Consider the following 18,941-nt stretch of genomic DNA (forward strand, 5'->3'; position numbering starts at 1 on the left):
TGAAATGTCTTCCAAATTGATCTTGGTAATTCCAAATCACTTTTGATGAAATGGCATTATTTAGTGTGACACAATTCAATGAATGGACAGTCATGGTGTTAGTGACCTCTTCTAAAGAGATCATCTGTAAATAAATCTCAATCCCTATTAGGTTGGAAAAGCTCATGACTAACAACTTTCACCTCCAGAATCCCACTCCCAGCTAATCTTTTAGATGAGGCTGATTGTCCATTGCTCCCCTTAGAGTCTCATTATCAAATTTGAACCATGAAGCCTTGTATTTGCCCTGGTTACTAGCCTCGAATTCACTGGTTAGAATCCTAGCTTAGGCCATTCTTGATCATCCTTGTCTATAGTTTTCATGAGTTCACAGCTGGAGAGTATTCACTATGTTTAGTCCTGCAAATTAGACTCTGCCTTTCCAATATAAAATTACAAATTTGTTTCTTTTCACATGTTGTCATAAATTTCTTATAAGGACCCATATAATAGTCATCCCTGGACAAAAGAGTCCATCAACAATGAGGAGAGGACTCTGGAGGTAGGATCTTAAAATATTAAAAACAGCATTTTTGTTTAGATGCCTTTCTGAGTAAATATAATTTAAAATAAAGTAAGTATGAAACTGGGCACTGGTGGCCCATACATGTAGTCCTAGCTACTCAGGAGCCTGACATCTCAGATCATGACTCGATTCCCACACAGGCAAGTATATCTGTGAGACTCTTACGTGGCTGCAATGGTAAAGCACTAGCCGTGAGCATAAAATCTAAGGAACAATAACACTGAGTCCCTGAGTTCAAGCCCTATTACTGAAATAAATAGATTAGTAAATAAAATAATTTATTAATCAACTAAATATAGCTACTCTGTGGCTATACATTTAAGAGACAATTTTCTAAACATTCCAGAGCGAACATGAGATGAAATAAAGTCATATATGTTGATGCTTGGTTTTGTTATCAATGCCATGAGAATGTATCAAAGAGTTTGATCTAGAATAAATGAGTATATAGAATGAACTTTATTATTCCTGACAACTGAGATGACAGTTTGAATATCTAGTGAATGCAATCATGGATTGACTCTTATCTAAATGACAGGTGTTCACTTTTCAAAAAGGAAGATGAAGATGAGAATTTTTTAGTTGGATATGAGAACAGAACATATTTTGGGAATTTGACACACAAAATATCAATCAATAGACTATCTGCTGAAGAGTTTCCATAAGACAATAAAATATATGTAGGGGTATCAGAGTAACATATAAAATATATCATTCAGTTTAGAGGACTTGTGAAAGGATTAAAAAGATGGTTACATTTCATTTCCATAGAGCTATTTTTTAATATTATTTGTGGCTTGGACAGTTTTATTTATTTTTATTAATGAGTTTTATTATTGTGAAAATATGTACAGAGGGATTACAATTACATGAGCAAGGTAATAAAGACATATTTTTGAATTTTTAAATTTATTATAGGTATATTAAAAGTTACTTTGAGATGGCACATTGGCAGGTTTGATATTTTCTGATATTATGGATATTTAAAAACAAATTACCTTTCAAAGTTTTATCCAAAAAGAAGGAAAAAGGGAGGGTGTGGGTATCTTTCCATAGCTGAAAGTACTTAAAAAAAACTGAGAGGAAAAAAATCTAAATAAGATATCATTCTTGATAAAGAAATGAGGCAGTTTCAAATTAAAAGTACAAGTTTAAGTAGTTTTCATAAAATATTAAAACTAAAATTACATGCATAAGGTATTTAATTATAAGAATAGCAGTGAAATTTAAACAGAACAGGATTTATCAATGATAAATAGGCATTTTTAGTGCAAATACTGCAGAAAAATTTTCAAAGCAAAGATCATAATCATTCTAATCTATATAAAATCAATCTCAGTTCTTTAAACAATGTAGAGTACATCTGAATGCAGCCATTGCAATGAAATGCCAACTTAAAAATCTTAAATAATGTACTAAGTTTTATGTCCCATTTCTCTCTTGGCAGTCCATGTTTTCAGGAAAATCTATAATGGAGCAGGAGATTGGCTGTGTATTGCTATCTCTTGTTGAAGTTTTTCTTCCTTGGCTCTTCTACAATGGCAAATTGTTCTTTTTTCCATGAAGCTACTGAGAAAAATCATCTATTTCAGTTTTTCCCTCCAAGAAATCTTCAGCAATATTATCAGATTCTTCCTCAGCTTCATGTGCAGCGACTTTCAATCTTGCCTTTAGGCCAACTGCACTACAACTCTCACTCAGTTCATGTTGTCTCTGCATCTTCTTTTCAAACTTAGATTTCATTTGTGTAAGTAACTCATACTTATCTAAGACAGTTTGCCTTTTGGCTTCCAAACTGGGCTCCAAGAGGAGATTTTTCTTGCTAATTCCTCAATACTTTTTACTAAATCATCCTTGTCATTAATAATTTGTTTTAGCTGAGGTAAACTCAGAAACTGTTCTAGTAATACTTCCTCTTGTTCATTCATATCTGTGAGTTGTGACACACTTAATTCTGAGAGTTCTGGAAATGCATCAGGGACATTTGACATCATGTACCCAAAACCATTTTGGCTTATCGGTGTTGAAGTTTCCACTGTGGGAACAGGCAATGGCAGACTTGAAAGGACACCAAATGTAGGAGAGCAGAGTTGGCTGTTGTATAACTTGTTGTTGAAGAAGAAACAGTGTCAGTAACAAAGAAGTGATGTTCTGTTAGCTTCTTGAGGAGGATATGCAGGAAGAAACGGAAAACACTGAGAAGCATAAGGAGGCAGTCCACCTGGGTTACTATACAGGTATGGAAATGCTGTTGAAGTGGGAGTTAAAACAGGAGAATTCTTCCAAAACTCATCCAACAGACTCTGGCTAATCTTTCCAAGATCTGAGTGCATTGTAAAATTGCTTACTAATGGAGAGGTAACATATATTCCTTGTTTATCCATTAAAGGATGTCGGATTGGTGGATAAACACTGATCACTGTTTTTTCCTGAGGAAACTGTGGAGGAAGTAGTATATTAATGTTAATTGTCAAGTTGTTTACAGTGAAGGGCAATCTGTATTCCACATCTTTCTGAATTTCAGCTATACTGGAGTGGGAGTTCTGGAGGGACTCGATCAGGCGCTGCTTCTGCTGTTGGAGGCTGGTGAGGCCACCACCGGGGACCCTGCTGTGGAGAAGGAGGTGCTCTTGGTCAGGGGAAAGAGCCAGCTCATCCTCCTTGGGTCCCCGGGCCCAAGGCCCTAGAGGTTTGGGCCTGCTTCTCCCAGAGGCTGCCCGGCAGGTCTCCAGCAGGTCTCCAGCTACAGAGGAGTGGCCTGAAATACCCAAGGTCCGAGTCCGGGGGTGGGGGTGGGGGTGGCGGAGGGGCAGGTGGTGGGGCAAGCCAGAGGCGTCTTTTACCAAGCAAGCCAGGTTCCTGTTCCCCGGGTTTGGGGGCCATGACATAACTGGAGAGAGCTGGAGAGGAGCAACTTGTTGGGCAGGACACAAGCAACCAGGATCCTACCCTTGGAGGCCCAGGTGCCCCAGACTGGCTAGCCAGTCAGATTGTAACCCGGCTGCGCTCTGCGTGCCTGGCCTCCTCCTACTATGAGGACATTTCTTATCAAGCATTGTTGCCTCCTCCTTTGTTTCTCCTTACCATCCCTGCTGCAACACCCCCTCTCCCCCATCTAGTCCCCCGACTCCTCCCCAAAGTTGTAAAGTTCATATTTCAACTTAATGTCTTGTACATTTCATTGTTGCAATGGGTCCACATGTATCCCTATTTAAACAATTTGTTTTTCCCTTCCCCTCCACAAATTATACCAACATTAACTACAGTGAAAACAGGAGTTATACCATGGGGGAAGGACACACAAAGCAACAACAACAACAACAAATCACCCTGGGCTGGGAAGGTGGCTCAGTGGTAGAGTTCTTGCCATGCATGCAGGAGGCCCTGGGTTCAATTCCTCAGTACCACATAAACAGAAAAAGCTGGAAGTGGCACTGTGGCTCAATAAGTAGAGCACTGGCCTTGAGCTGAAGAGCTCAGAGACAATGCCCAGGCCCAGAGTTCAGGCCCCACAACCGAAAAAAAATCACTTTATAAAACGTTAGAAGCAATAGCAAGAAAGAAAAAACACTTGAGTGCTTATCTTGAGGTCTATTTTGCCTAACTCCAACTTATCTGACTTTTTCTGCTTGACTCAATACATACACTGGTTATTGCAAATAAGGGAAACCATGGGACCTATGTTTCTTTGGGCCTGGCTTACTTCACTTAATATAATTTTTTCCAAGTCTGTCCATTTCCTCACAAATGGGGCAATGCCATTCTTTCTGATGGAGGCATAGAATTCCATTGTGTATATATACCACATTTTCTTGATCCATTCATCTACTGAGGAGCATCTGTGTTGGTTCCATATCTTAGCTATGGTAAATAATGCTGCAATAAACAGTTGTGTTGGTAGCTTTAGTATGGTCTTGTTTGTGATCATTTGGGTAAATGTCCCAAATTGAGTCACAGGGGAGCTCTATGTGGAGTCTTTTGAGGAACCTCCATACTACTTTCCAATGTGCTTGAACAAATTTACACACCCACAAACAATGCAGTAAGCTTGGACAGTTTTAAATTAGCTACCAACATATTCTTTTTATATATTTTTATTGTAAAAATACTGTACGGAGGGGTTACAGTTACATGAATAAGGTAGTGAGTACATTTCCTATCCAGAATTGTTACCCCCTCCTTTGTTTTTTCCCCTACCATCCCTTCTCTCCCCAATTCCACAACTCCTCCCACCCCCTTCCAAAGTTGTAAAGTTCATTTTTAACATAGTGTCTTGTACATCTCATTGTTACAATGGGTCAAGCTCTTTCCTTACTTTAGCATTTTGTTATTTCCCTTCCCCTTCCCAAATTACAAAAAATGTATATACAAGATGCAGGGCACTGGAATCAAATACAGATATTTTTTCTGCATAAAATACTATTGGATGAGAGCAAAAACATACCTTGAACAAAGGTTCCATTGGCTTTCTCTGCAGAATATGTGTAAAGCCTGCAAATGAATCCAAGATACCCTCTATCCACAGACTCACAAATCATGTAAAATTTGACTCATATTCTATATTACATTGTTTAGAGATGTGTGTGTGTGTGTTTGTGTGTGTGTGTTTTTGTGTGTGTGTGTGTGTGTGTGTGTGTGCAGGTATTGGGGATTGAATTAGGACCTAGGCACTGCACTTTTGCTTCTTTATTCAAGAGTGATACTCTTTCACTTGAGACATTGGTCCACTTCTGGCTTTTTTAAAAATAAGTTTTGTTTTTAATTGTGAGAATACTGTACAGAGGAGGGGTTACAGTTACATGAGCAAGGTAATGAGTATATTGCTTATCAAGCATTGTTGTTTCCTCCTTTGTTTTTCCCCTATCATCCCTTCCCTCCCACTTCCACAACTACACTCTCCTGTTCCCCCCACCTAAGTTATAAAGTTTGTTTTTCCACCTAAATTGTAAAGTTTGTTTTTCCCTCCCACTTCCACAACTACACTCTCCGGTTTCCACCACCTAAATTGTAAAGTTTGTTTTCCCTGTTTTCTTGTACATCTCATTGTTGCAATGGGTCAACCTATATCCCTGTTTCAACAATTTGTTTTTGCCCTCCCCTATACAAATTATACCAACATCAAATACAGTGAAAACAGGGGTTATACCACGGGGAGGGACATACAAAGCAACAAAGAAATCACATGGTACCTTATAAATACATTAGAAGCAATAGCAAGCAAGAAAAAAAACACAATTGTGTCCTTATCTTGGCATTCATTTTGCTTAACATAATCTTATCTGACCTTTTCTGCTTGTCTCAGACATATACTAGTTGTTGCAAATAAGGGAAACCACTTGTGGCTTTTTGCTGGTTAATTGGAGATGAGTCTCATAGACATTTCTGTACAGGTTGGCTTTGAGCTGAAATCCTCACATCTCCACCTCCTGACAGGTATTATAGACATGTGTACTTTACTGTTGCTCACATTTGCTACTGATAAATTTAATCCCAAGCACTGTATTTTTGCTATGAACTTCAGAAACAAAATTTTCTGGCTTTATTAAAATTTAAAATGAAATGTGCCTGCTTTTTTCTTTCTAAATAAATGTGCCTGCTTTTATTTCTTTTAAGAAATCCTTTATGGGGCTGGGAAGGTGGCTCAGTGGTAGAGCTCTTGCATTACATGCATGAGGCCCTGGGTTGGATTCCTCAGCACCACATAAGCAAAAAGAAAAAAGCCGGAATTGGCACTGTGGCTCAAGTGGTTGAGCCCAGGCTCAGAATTCAGGCCCCACAACAGGACCCCCCCCCAAAAAAAGAAATCCTTTATATGCTTTACTTCTTATTTAGAAAGAACTTGGCTTCAGAAAGATAAATGAGATTTTTAAATTTACCACCAAGCTTAAGAAATGAAGCTTGCATGAACAGTCTTAGACTTCTTAAATCTAAAAGTATTCTTCAACTTGAATTTTTTCTGTCAGCATTTACAACATTGAAAGGAAATAGTTCCAAAGAATTATGACACTTGATACTTATTTGGCAAAAGTAGAGCATGACAATAGTAAAATACGGTTATTTTAAGGGGTTTGAAGCAATGGAATACTTGGAACCTCCATAGTCTATTCAGATAGAATTTTAGAGACTTGGCATGGTCTTGGAGACACAGCATTTGCAGGCATCCTTGAGGGATATATGTTCATGTCCGAAGTTTTGGATTCTTAAGGAGGTCCAAGACAAAATTTAGTATCAAAAATCTGTGAACACAGACAAAATAAGGAAATAACAAGGAGCACAAATCTGGAGATGAAATCTCTTACAGGACTTTGAATATATTAGAGAAAGTACAGAGAAAGACTAAGGTAGGCTGGGCAGCTTCCCTCTGTGTTTGATAAGTGATTTTGTCTTAATATCACCTTCTTCAAGAGGTATTTATTATTGCTGTTGTTGTAATTGTTATTATTATTTGTGACATGGCTAAACTGCATGTTTTGCATGTATTTAGATTTTAATCTCATGGAAATTTCTTTGGTAGTGGAATCTTCATAGTTAATTGGCTCAAAATTATATCATTAAGAAGGAGCCTAGTTATAGGAAATGTACTCATTACCATATTCATGTAACTGTAAACCCTCTATACAGTATCTTTGCAATAAAAATATATATCAAATAAAAAAAGAAGGAGCCTAATATAATATGCCTAATTTCCTTAAAACATAAGAAAGTTTGGACAAGGAGATAATCATTGAAAATAATTCAGAACAGAAAGATGATAGTCATCTAGAATTCAAGGAAAAGGAAGGCCACAACAGACCCTTTTAATACAGCCCAGAGCAAGAAGTAATAACTTCAAAATCTTTACTTTTGTAGCCCCCAAAATTGTGAAAAAAAATCTATCATCCATCTATCTGACTGTCTGTCTGTCCTTCTCTATCTGCTTTTCTATATAACATCTATCTGATTTAGTTTAGGAAGTAGAATCATTAGCTTTATGCATGTTAAGTACACTGAGCTACAGTCCCAGCCCAATTTCTGTAATCAGAGTTTCTGTTTGACTTCCTTACTGCACCTTTAGGGAATAGATACATGTGTGGGTCTTTCCCTTAGTACTAACTAGCAATAAGCAATAAGCAATAATAAGCCATAAGCAATATAACACTATATATTACTAGAAATAATAGAGTTTTCTTAGAATGCATAAATTTTATGCTTATATAAGTGTAATATGTTATAAAAATAACTGTATAAGCATAATAAGCAGATATTTTATTATATATATAATATATATAAAGATATATTATATCTTTATTAAGATATAAGATATATTATATCTTTATTAGTACATGTTTCCGGAGGGAATATTTCCTGAAACCAGGCTGCATTGCCAGCTATACCTGACAAAATTTAGCTGGAGATCACAACAGATTATCTTCTTATCCCTCTACTTGCTTATCAATATATGGTTGTTATAGTCTAAACAATAATTAGATGGCTAAATGCAAGATTCTTCATTGCTGAGTGCACTCGGTAAATTTTCCTCTGATATACTGTAAACATTCAGTATGCATTTATATATCTTTTATAAATTCAGGAGATTTTTTGTTCTACTGTTTTCATTTTCTTTATGCTTTCTAAAACCAAGGTGAAACTTTGTCTTTCATTACTTTACCATTATCTTTTTCCTCAATATGCAAGTGTGTTAGATTGTTATCTTTCTCTTTCCTGGTTTGGGCTTTATTTCTGAAATTTTCACTAATATCTGTCATTTTCTAAGTCATCTAACTATGCTTTCTGTTTGCCCATCCCTTTTCTTTCATGTGCCTTTCTCAGTAGGCTTGCACTTTGCCCACAGTGGCAAAATATTCCAATGCTTGTTTCATGTATGTTGTAAGATTTTCTCAGTTTTCATCCCATTATCAGCTGTTACTTGTTTTGCAGGAATCTCTAGCACTTTAAAATATTATCGCTGTATGAATCCTATAATTTTTGTTTCTTTTAAAAATATCCACTGAGGAGAAAGTGCTTTACTCAGATTTTGTAATTATAGTCTAGTTGACTAAGGACAAGGGAAAGAATTTTCAAAAGGTTGTTTATATTTCTCTTTTGGTCGGTATTTTCGTTTCTGAATATTTATTTTTTATTTTTCCCGAAAAACTGGGATACTTAAAAACGGAGATAAAAGCTGAGACTTTTAACAAGTGGAAAATCCTTCCCTTCCATCTCTCTCTGGTGCTCTCTCTTTGTTCACATTTCTCTCTCTCTCTCTCTCTGTCTGTCTCTGTCTGTCTGTCTGCCTGTCTCTCTCTCTCTTTCTCTCTCACTCATTCTTTTCTCTTATTCGTTGTTCCCCTTGTCTCCTTCCTGAAAACATGTGTTGTCTCCAAATATTCACTTTTTTCTCATTTCATAAATGCTTTTGATGCAGTGTGGCTACTTATTCAGTACATATGGCTCAGCTTGAGTCTGGATTTCTATACAATTTCCTCATTACATATTTGTTAATTTTAATTGACAAATAAAAAATATGTATATTAAGTGATATATGCATATGTTGTAGAAAGATTCAATCAAGATCATTATTTAACCATCTATCATCTATCTTATTTATTTGTTGCCTGATAAACACATACTCTGGTTCTTTTGTTGGGCTATTCTGAATATTACTAATATAAACATGAGTGTGCAGGTGTGTCTCTATTGAATGCTTACTTATATTCCTTTGGATACATACCGGGGAGTTTTCTCGCAAGATATATGGCAGTTTCAGTCTTTTGAAGACGCTTCATACTGTTTTTCACAATGGCTGCACTGATTTATATTTAATTCACCTCACATTAGTGCTGCTTGTTTTCTTAATGATTGTCATTCTGATTGTAGTGAGATGGAATATCTTTATCATTTCAATTTTTTATGACAAAGGATGTTGAGTTTTTTTCTGTTTATTGGCCACATATGCTTCATTGAGAATTGTCTGATCATTTATTTTGTCCAGCTACAAACTGGATTCTTTTCTTCAGTTTTCAGTTGTTTTAAAATTTTTTTAAAGTATAGTCCTTTACTTGACAAATAGCTAGAAAACATTTTCTTCCATTTTATAGATTTTCCTTAGATTTGAATACTTATTTGCTTTGATGCCCAGAAGTTGTTTAATTTGATGCAAAAGCATTTTCAATTTTTGCTCTTATTTCTTGAGCAATTTGCATTCCTTTCAGAAAGGAGTCTCAAATTTAACTACCTATTTACACATTTTTAAATAGCCATGCATAGTAATACATGTCTGTAATGACAACTACTCAGAAGGGAAAATGAGGATGATTGTGACTGGAGACTGACTATTTCAAAGTTAGTGATACTATCTAATAGACAAAATTAAACAAAAGTACTGCTGACTTGTTTCAAGTGGTAGAGTGCCAGAGAAAGACATTATCACAATGAAAGAAAAGGAGAGAGTGGAGGAGGAGGAAGTAGAGGAGGAAGAGGAGGAGGTGAAAGAAGGAAAAACCACAATAGTCTACTATAACTAGAATTGTCTTATTCTTCAAATAAGCGAATTCCCTTATTTTTGAATTCTGTATATCATCATGTGCCCAATAGTATCTTCAATAAAAATTTCTTTCCCTAAACTTCAAGATTTTTGTGGAATCCAGTGTTCTTTCTCTTTTTAAATAAATCCTCCATTGTCTCTTCAAATAATTTACCACATATATAGTTTTCATTGCTCTAAACATATAAATATGTCTCTCTCATTTACATATCTGTACACCTTTATGTTTAAATATAGTTTATCTTATTGTATTTTAAGAATAATATTTAATAATAATTAATTTATTTGTTTTTTCTTTCACTCAATCCATACTCCATTCTTCAAATATGGAAGCCAGTCATCTATCTGGTTACTTTTTATGAACTTCATGTACAGATTCAGAAGACAATCAGTCTTTCTTCATTAGTAGGTCATTTTGAGATTAGTGGTATCACTCTCTATGAATCAACTATTAATAATCAAAAATATATTGCTTATATTGATAAAATAGTAACCTGAAGAGATTCATCAGGGCCCATGCATTCGAAGAGCCAACGTTGAATATTCTAATAATGTCAAAAGATCGAAAATGAGAAATGAAAACTAAGGAATGTTTGGAATGCTAATATCTGAGTTTTAAAATGAAAAAAATGTACATGAATTGTGATAGTAATATTGTAGAAACTTTGTGAAATATTTGGCCAGGTTCTTATGAAATTTAATGTAAATCTATTAGAGAACCCAGGAAAGATTTAAAGAAATACAACTTGTGCATACAATATGAGTGTGTAATTAAGCATTTATAAATATATGTATAACTACATTTGTGTAGATATTTGTAGAAATGTTTCCTATAATAGGTAATCACTATAATAAATTGTTATAAATTTATTTTAACTATTGGAACCAATATTTTGATTTCAGAGGTTTGTATTATTATAATAATGCTTGCTTCACTATCAAGGTTTTATCATTTCATTGTCATTCTTAAATACTTTATTACATCTTTTTAATATTGCTAAGTGTGAAGGCCTTGAAAATCTAATATTTCATGTTTTTGTTACTGTCTGTCATGATGGTTGAATTCTTATTAGTGGGAAATCCTTTGAAAAAGTTTGTTTTCAGTTGTGTTGAAGGAAACTTTAAGACATGGCTGTAAACATCCATCTTCTATCACGGCCATCTAATGGTCATGTTCTAACAGGACCAATATATGTCAAAACTTCAATAAAGCAAAGGATGTATAGATATTTAGAATGTAAATTATATATATATATATATATATATATAATTTGCTTGTGGCTAGGTCAGTGATTCTACATCCTACATTCTTTGCTTAATATTTTACATTTTTTAACCCAGAGCTCAAATTTTAAAAAAAGACAAAATACTCAAAACCAACTACTCCTTTCTTATTTTCCTGGTGGCAAGAATGTTCTATACCCATGTGTTGTTTCAGTGTGCATGACTTATTTGATCAAATTTTAATGTGGGGTCTGAATTGGTGCTCTTTCCTACACTTCAACATGTGCTTGATTTTCAGCTCAGTCTGTTTTGCTGGGCTTGGAATTTGCCCTGTCTTGATGGTATAATTCATTCAGTGCATGAAAGTATGTTTTATGAATAAATCAAGAATGTAGAATAGTTTTACATTTCAATTCTTTAGAAAGATTATTTATATCATCAATGTAAAACACAAAATGCAGCAGTCTGCCATTTTCTAATCTGGATTTTAGGAGGGTCTTATTATTCACATCATATTCTCCCAAATTGCCCTTGCCGTCAGTAGAGTGTGCTTGGCAGCTGTAGTCGGTCTGGGCATGAGCACCAATCTGATTTGGCTAATAGACTGTGAACAAGCTTATACACTAGATCCAAGCAAAAACTTTAAATGTATGGGAAAGGTTTGGCTATTCCTTCATCTTGAGTCCTAGAATGAGATAATATGTAGAAAAACTAGAGCTGTTTCAGCTGACCAGTGAAGCTTCTGTAAATAAAATCAAAAAGTAATTTTTTGCTGTTAGCTGCAATCAATTTGGGTTTCCTTGTTGCCATAGCAATGAATGACAGACCAAGCAGAGTGATTTTCATTTCCCTTTGGTTCTTATTCCTCTTGTATTGATAAGATTGATACTCTGTTTTCATGACAGTTTCCATTTTTTTAAGCAGCCTTCTAATTTTTCAAATAATTTTCTGTGCTCCTAAATGGGAGACTTCTGGCACTTGCCAAACTACATTGCCCATAATTATCATAATGGTCTCTTTTAATTAAAAATGACTTAATTGTATTTCATTTTTGCATGATCTCCTATTTTTTATCCACTGAAGGAAAGGTATAATATACTCTTATGTCATTCATATGGTACATGGTAAAAATATGGAAGGTTTTCCCTAACATTTAAATCTAAAATGAAAACAAAATCCAGTAGGTAAATTCACCCAAGATATTTCAAATACTCTGGCTGCTCCAGTAGCCAATGAGGGCAAAGGATTATCTTTGTTTTTCTTTGTTTAGTTCAGCTTAACATTTGTCAGCCTTGCTGATCTTTTAGAAGATAGACTGTTTTGTTGATTGATTCATTCTTACTTGATCTCCATTTAATTGATTTCTGCCCTAATATTTAATTATTTCTTTCTGACTACTAATTTGGGGATTGGCATGTTTATTTTTTATTGTGTTTAGCTAGTTATACGATAAGTATTCAATTAACATGCCAGTTTAAGACTACAATATCTCTTGACTAATGTTATCCTTCAATAGTTCAACCCTATCTCTCTTAGTTCCATTTTCACATATGAACAGACCAATGCCCAAATAGCTTCAAATAAACTATTAGGTTGAGTTCTCTATTTATTTCAGGTGCATGTGTGGTTGTTTGTGGTTGGTGATTTTCTTATGTAGGTATTTATAGGCATAAACATTTTTTTTAAATTACTGGCTTTTACATTCCCAAAGGTTCCGGGATTTTTAAAGATTTTTATGGCCTAATACATGATCTGTTTTGTAGAAATTTCCATCCATGACTAGAAAAATGTGTAATCTTCTACAGTTGGGTGAAATACTCTAGAGGTGTCTGTTTAGGGCATTTTATCCATTGCATTGTTTAGTTCTGAGATAAATTTGTTGACCCTTGGTCTGGATCCTTCTTTATTGATAATATGTAAGTTAGCATGTATTAAACACACTTGAACAACTCATGATTAGTATAGTGCTTTTCATCGTAGCTAAGCTACAGAAGCAGCCTAGATGCCCTACAACTAATGAATGATTAATGAAAGGAATATAAGATGAGCTCTGTTGGTTGGTGGGTGCCAATGGATGGGGAAAGAAGGATGTAGGCAAGAGTAGGTGAAGAGGGGTGAATATAGTCAAAATACTTTACATACTTGTATGCAAACAGTACATTGAAAGTTGTTAAAATGGGTTTAATGAGCAAATTATGAACGACAATTATAGAGGAGGTGGATTTGATCAGGTTACACTGGACACATGAGAGAAAGTAGCATAATTAAGCCCATTTGCATCCATAATATATGCTAATAAACAGGGAAACAATATACAATAGAGTATCATTCAGCTCTAAAGAAGGAAATTATGTGATTTTCAGGAAAATGAATGAAACTGGAGATCATTATATTAATCAAAGGACGCCAGCTTCAGAGGGGCAAATATGATATGCTTTGTCTTATATGTATAGAAATGATATATATTTAAAGAGATATATACATACACACATTATACATTCATATATAGATACACACCCATAACAGAGAGAGGACAGAGAGAAAGAGGGAGAATTTGATTTTAATATTGGGATTCTTTGTGGAGACAAGTGGAGAGAAGGAAAGAGAATGAAGAAGGCTGAAAGATATTGAAATACATGTTTATGTATAGTTATGAGTAGAATTAAAAATAAACAATAAAGTGAAGGAATATACATTATCATTATATCAAGAAAAATAAAAATATCCTGAAGTGAGGACCACATCTCCTGTGATCTTTCTGAGCTAGAGAGACCCAGATATAATCCATTCTCAATCAAACTGAATGAAGCAAACACATAACTAAATGTGGAAATAAAAAAGGGACTGTGTGACAGGCACACTGAGAACAAGCCCTCAACCATCTTCCCCCAAGTGACTGATATAGCCGTAGCTGGTATAGCCTCACTACTAGTAACCTCTCATTAAAAATAATGCCATATGGAATTTTTCAGTTTGCTTTTTTCAGAACCTAATCAATAATCTTAAGTTTGTACCAAGATTCTATATCCTGAAATCAATGGGAAAAAAAGTAGTAAGAATCAGTGGCTTTTGTGACTCTCCAGGCTTATTCTGGAATTGAATATCTACATAATGAAGTTTGGTCATCATGAGCAAGATCTATATTTCATTCAGGAATATAACACTAGGTGTAAGAATTCAAAGCCAACTAACAATTCATCAAATTTAAGAACTGGAAAATATCAGTTCCTGTGAATTTAACAAGTTATTTGGGGGGGGGGGTTAACTCAACAGAAAGGTGGCATACAGGAGCTGCTGCATTACTAGTGGAGGTATATTTATTGATTTAGGACTTTCTTAAACATCTGTACTAACTTGGTGAGACAAAGTCAGAGTTTTAGAGTTATGGTATATGCATTTCATTAGATAAAGTATTGCAATAAATTTTATACAAACCATTAAGGTATACAAATACCTTGGATAAATAAAAATTACACAAAACTATGGAAAATTTTCCCCAGTTTTCAATGCATAATTATAAAGTGAACGAAATTTTCATTTATTTTTGCTTGTGATCTTCTACCCTACTTTAGTAATACATAATTTCATTGTTATTATTAAGGTGTGCACAGAGGAGTTACCATTTCATAAGTCAGGATATGCCTTTTCCTCTAGTTTAAAAAAATGTTTCTAATAAATCAAAATAACTTTGAGTATTCGGTTTACTATATGGTGATGACATGAACCTTCAGAGAACATAATATCCCAAATTCAGAACAATTAGAAAGTAGATATTATAGTGGAATGAATAATTTGAAACAGAAAAATGAATTTACTGTAGTATATGTTCTCTGAGTCTTCACTTGGGCTAAAATAGGAATAATGTGCCAATGGAAGCTAGTGAAAAAAAAGAATAGTTAAAAACTGCTCATCTGGAGGTGATTGATGAAGATTAAAAATGAAACCAAATGATAGCTCTGACAGTATTAATAACCGCAGTTTCCGTCTCAAAAAGAAAAACGGGAAAAGAATGAGCAATATATGAAGCATGAATAGAAACCACCCAAAACAAATGTTCAACAAGAGAACAAATGGAACATGAAACACCCCATCCTTAGTCTATGAAAAATAAGAATTGAGAAGGTGTGTTCTAAGATGCACTGTGATAAATCCTGCATATACAATAGGATCATCATGCAACAGAAATAAAACCCAGTATTCTGGGATCAGGAATGCTTTAGACATGATGATAAAACCAAATAATTTATTTATAACTTGAACAAGCAAAATATTCCTGAATTCATTCATGCATTACAACCAAAATGAAAACCATCATAGATTTTAGGTTTATCAATATATATTATTGAATAGTATGCAGAAAAAATTTACACACATCTTATGAATTCTATAATATGTGAATTTTTACAACATACAATTGATACAGACTTTAATTGTGATTCATGATTTTATACTTAATATATAATATTTTTTAATGTTAAGAGACAAAGTTCTGATTATCAGTATCTGAAGAACTGATTTTTTTATTCCTTTCTCTACGTTTTACTTTTGCAAGTGCTTACACATTTGAGTTAACTGAATAAAGTGTTAATTCAACTGAATAGAATGCTAGAAGGAAGAAGAGGATACATTCTCAGAGGACAAGAATGTCAGCATAAGTACGCTGTGGTTAGAGGTGAAATAGGGATGTGTGGGCTGATTGAGTCTAGTAGGTGTATTGAGTAAAAGTGTGAGATAGGTACTATAGTTGGATGCTTGCTTGTCTTCAAAAGAAAATTGAAACCCAAATTCATATTTCTTAAAATTAAAGACCCAGAAAAAAGTATTTTTCAAGACATGGGCCATATATATATATAATGGTTTGAAAGAATATTCCTTAGCAGATCCTTTCATGTAATTTTAGGAGAATAATTATAATTTCAATAAATTATTAAGTATTATACATCTATAATTTATCATTACAATTGTTTAAAATTGGAGCATGGTGGTACATAACCTTTCATACAAGATGCTAAGACATGAGAATTATAATGAGGTCAGCTTGGACTACATAACAACTTTCTGTTTCAAAATTACCAAAATGATGATGATAATGATGATGATGATGATTACGATGATGATGATATTGATAAAACATTAGCAACAATAACACTTCCATATACATTATAATTTTATATTATTTTAAAAGACTAAGGCAGAAAGTTTTGTTTTAGTGTCAAAAGATATACCCATTTATATTAAATACAGTTATGCTCTAATATTCTCAATGGCATACTACACATATTATAAATTATGGAAATAATTGTAATGTTAGTAACACTGTTGTTGGTCCAAGGCCCAGGCTGACTTTAGACTTTGTATCTTCCTGCCTCAACTTCTAGAGTGCATTATTTCAGTCATATACCACAATGCTCAGTGTTTCTCACCTTAAAATTTTAATAGTGAGAAGAGCAGAACACAAATAACCAATGACTAAAGATATGCTTATGATTTCATCCTCTCACCTATATATTAAACAGTTCTTTGGTTATTGTCAAAAATTTATTTTATAGCTTGATTTTTGTTTATTTTTATTTTCTCCTGACTTAAAGCCTACCATAGGACAACCAGTATTATGTTGAATTGAAGCTACATCAGTGGAGATCTTTATCTTGTTCCTGTTCTCAGAAAAAAGAAAAGAAGAGAAAAGAAGAGAAGAGAAGAGAAGAGAAAAAAAACTTAAAGAAAAAGCTTTCAGCCTCCTTAAGTTAGCTCTGACCTTGTTCAATATTGACTTTTTCTCATTGAACTGTATTCCCTTTATATCTATTTTGAGATATTATCATAAAAATATAATTATTTTTGTCCAATGCTCTGTCTCTATTGTGACAACTACGTGATTTTTGTCCTTCACTCTCTCCATGGAGTTTATAACACTTTTTTGTGTCTATTGAAAGCTCCCCACATCTCTGACAAATCTAAGTTGACCATATTGAATGACCTGTTACTACGGTATTGTGACACTTATTTTGTTAGTATTTTGCTGAGGTTTTCCTCTTTTTAAAGAAAAAAATATCTAGGATATTCATCTGTCTCTTGTTTGACTAGCTTTGGTATTTGGCTAATACTGATCTTGTAAAATGAGCTTTTACATATTCCTTTCAATTCACTTTATTTTAGAAGAGGGGTGACATTAACCAAGATGCATTATTCTCATAACTTAATTTCTGGAATTGAAATCCCTTATGGACAACTACTTAATAATAACAAATAGGGTTTTTTAATGTTGACTTTTGCTAGATGCAGTTGGCTCCTTCCTGTAATCCTACCTACTCATTAAGCTGTCATTTGATGATCATTATTAAAATCTATCTTGGGCAGGAAAATAAGTGAAATTTTCATCTCAAATTAACCACAATAATGCCAAGTGGAGCTGTGACTCAAGTAGTAGAATGCTGGCATTGAGTATCAGAGTTAAGAAATATCATCAAGGCTCTAAATTCAAGCATCAGAACTGGCAAAATTAAACAAAAAAAAACAAAAGTTCTTAATTTTAAAAATTACTCTCATATGATTCTTTGCATGCTTATGCTATCACAGTGCTCCTCACTTTCTGCTTTTATCTTATGAATCTTTTCTGTTTTTTTCTAGATTAGCCAAGGATTTGTAACAAAATATTACATTCATTAATGCATTCTATCGCTTTTTCTTTTTATTTCAAGGATTTAAATTTTGATTTTTATTATGTACATCTTCCTACTAAAGTTAATGCTACTATTTTAAACTATAGTTCCACTCCTCTCTCCAGTTTTGAAACTGAGAACACAAATACTTTTGTAAAAGAGTTAATAGAATATGTTAAAATATTCTAAAATTTATAGTACAGAGTGCTCTCCACCACAATTTTAATAAAAGTCAAGAAATATGTTGACTAATAATACATAAATGTCTGTATTTGTTTTATATGTAAATTTGCATATTGAATTGCTAGAATCAACAAATGAAAAATAATACAAAACAAAAAATAAACCAATATTTTCTGCAGAAATAAAAGGATAGTGAAAATAGAACAGAGTGACAAGACATAGGAAAGTTTCACTTAATTTAGAAGATGTTAGAGAAAAAACAAGTCTAAAGATGAATGTTTTCTGAACATTGTGTGTGTCCATGTGTGTGTGCAAATTTGTGTGCATGCACATGAACACACACACACACACCAGTACTGAGACTATCACTCATGCTGTGGGCACTGTCCCTTAGCTTTTCCTCTCAAGAGGATGCCTGCCACTTTAGCATCACTTTTACCTCTGGCTTTTCAGTGGGTGATTGGAGGTAATGGTTTCATCGACTTTGCTGCCTAGGGTGTCTTCAAACCTTGATCTTCAGATCCCAGCCTCTTGCAATTTATTATATATATTATATACAATATGCATTATATAATATATACATAATATATTATATAATTTACAATGTCTTTCTATATATAGTCTCTGTGTGTGTTTAGAACTTTCTATCAGTGTCACATCTTCCACTCTTCTTCCACATGTACCCTGTCTTCCCTTCCCCAGTACCATCAAGTCTGCCACTCCCTTTTCACATATGTGTTTATTATTATGACTATATATGTTAGCCTTACACTTTTCCATTCATCCA

General features: G+C 33.9%; 1 protein-coding gene and 1 pseudogene across 1 annotated transcript in view; both read right to left on the reverse strand.

Annotated features, from left to right (window-relative positions):
- LOC138806659 (zinc finger protein 658B-like) overlaps window positions 1-18,941 on the reverse strand; it is a 267,776-nt gene that overhangs the window by 145,644 nt on the left and 103,191 nt on the right. The window lies entirely within an intron of this gene.
- On the reverse strand, window positions 2,032-3,221 carry LOC138806669 (vacuolar protein sorting-associated protein 37A pseudogene; annotated as a pseudogene).

Source organism: Dipodomys merriami, unplaced genomic scaffold (genome assembly GCF_024711535.1).
Source record: "Dipodomys merriami isolate MVZ:Mamm:240054 unplaced genomic scaffold, mDipMer1.0.p SCAF_403, whole genome shotgun sequence".
In the NCBI taxonomy this organism is placed as follows: Eukaryota; Metazoa; Chordata; class Mammalia; order Rodentia; family Heteromyidae; genus Dipodomys; species Dipodomys merriami.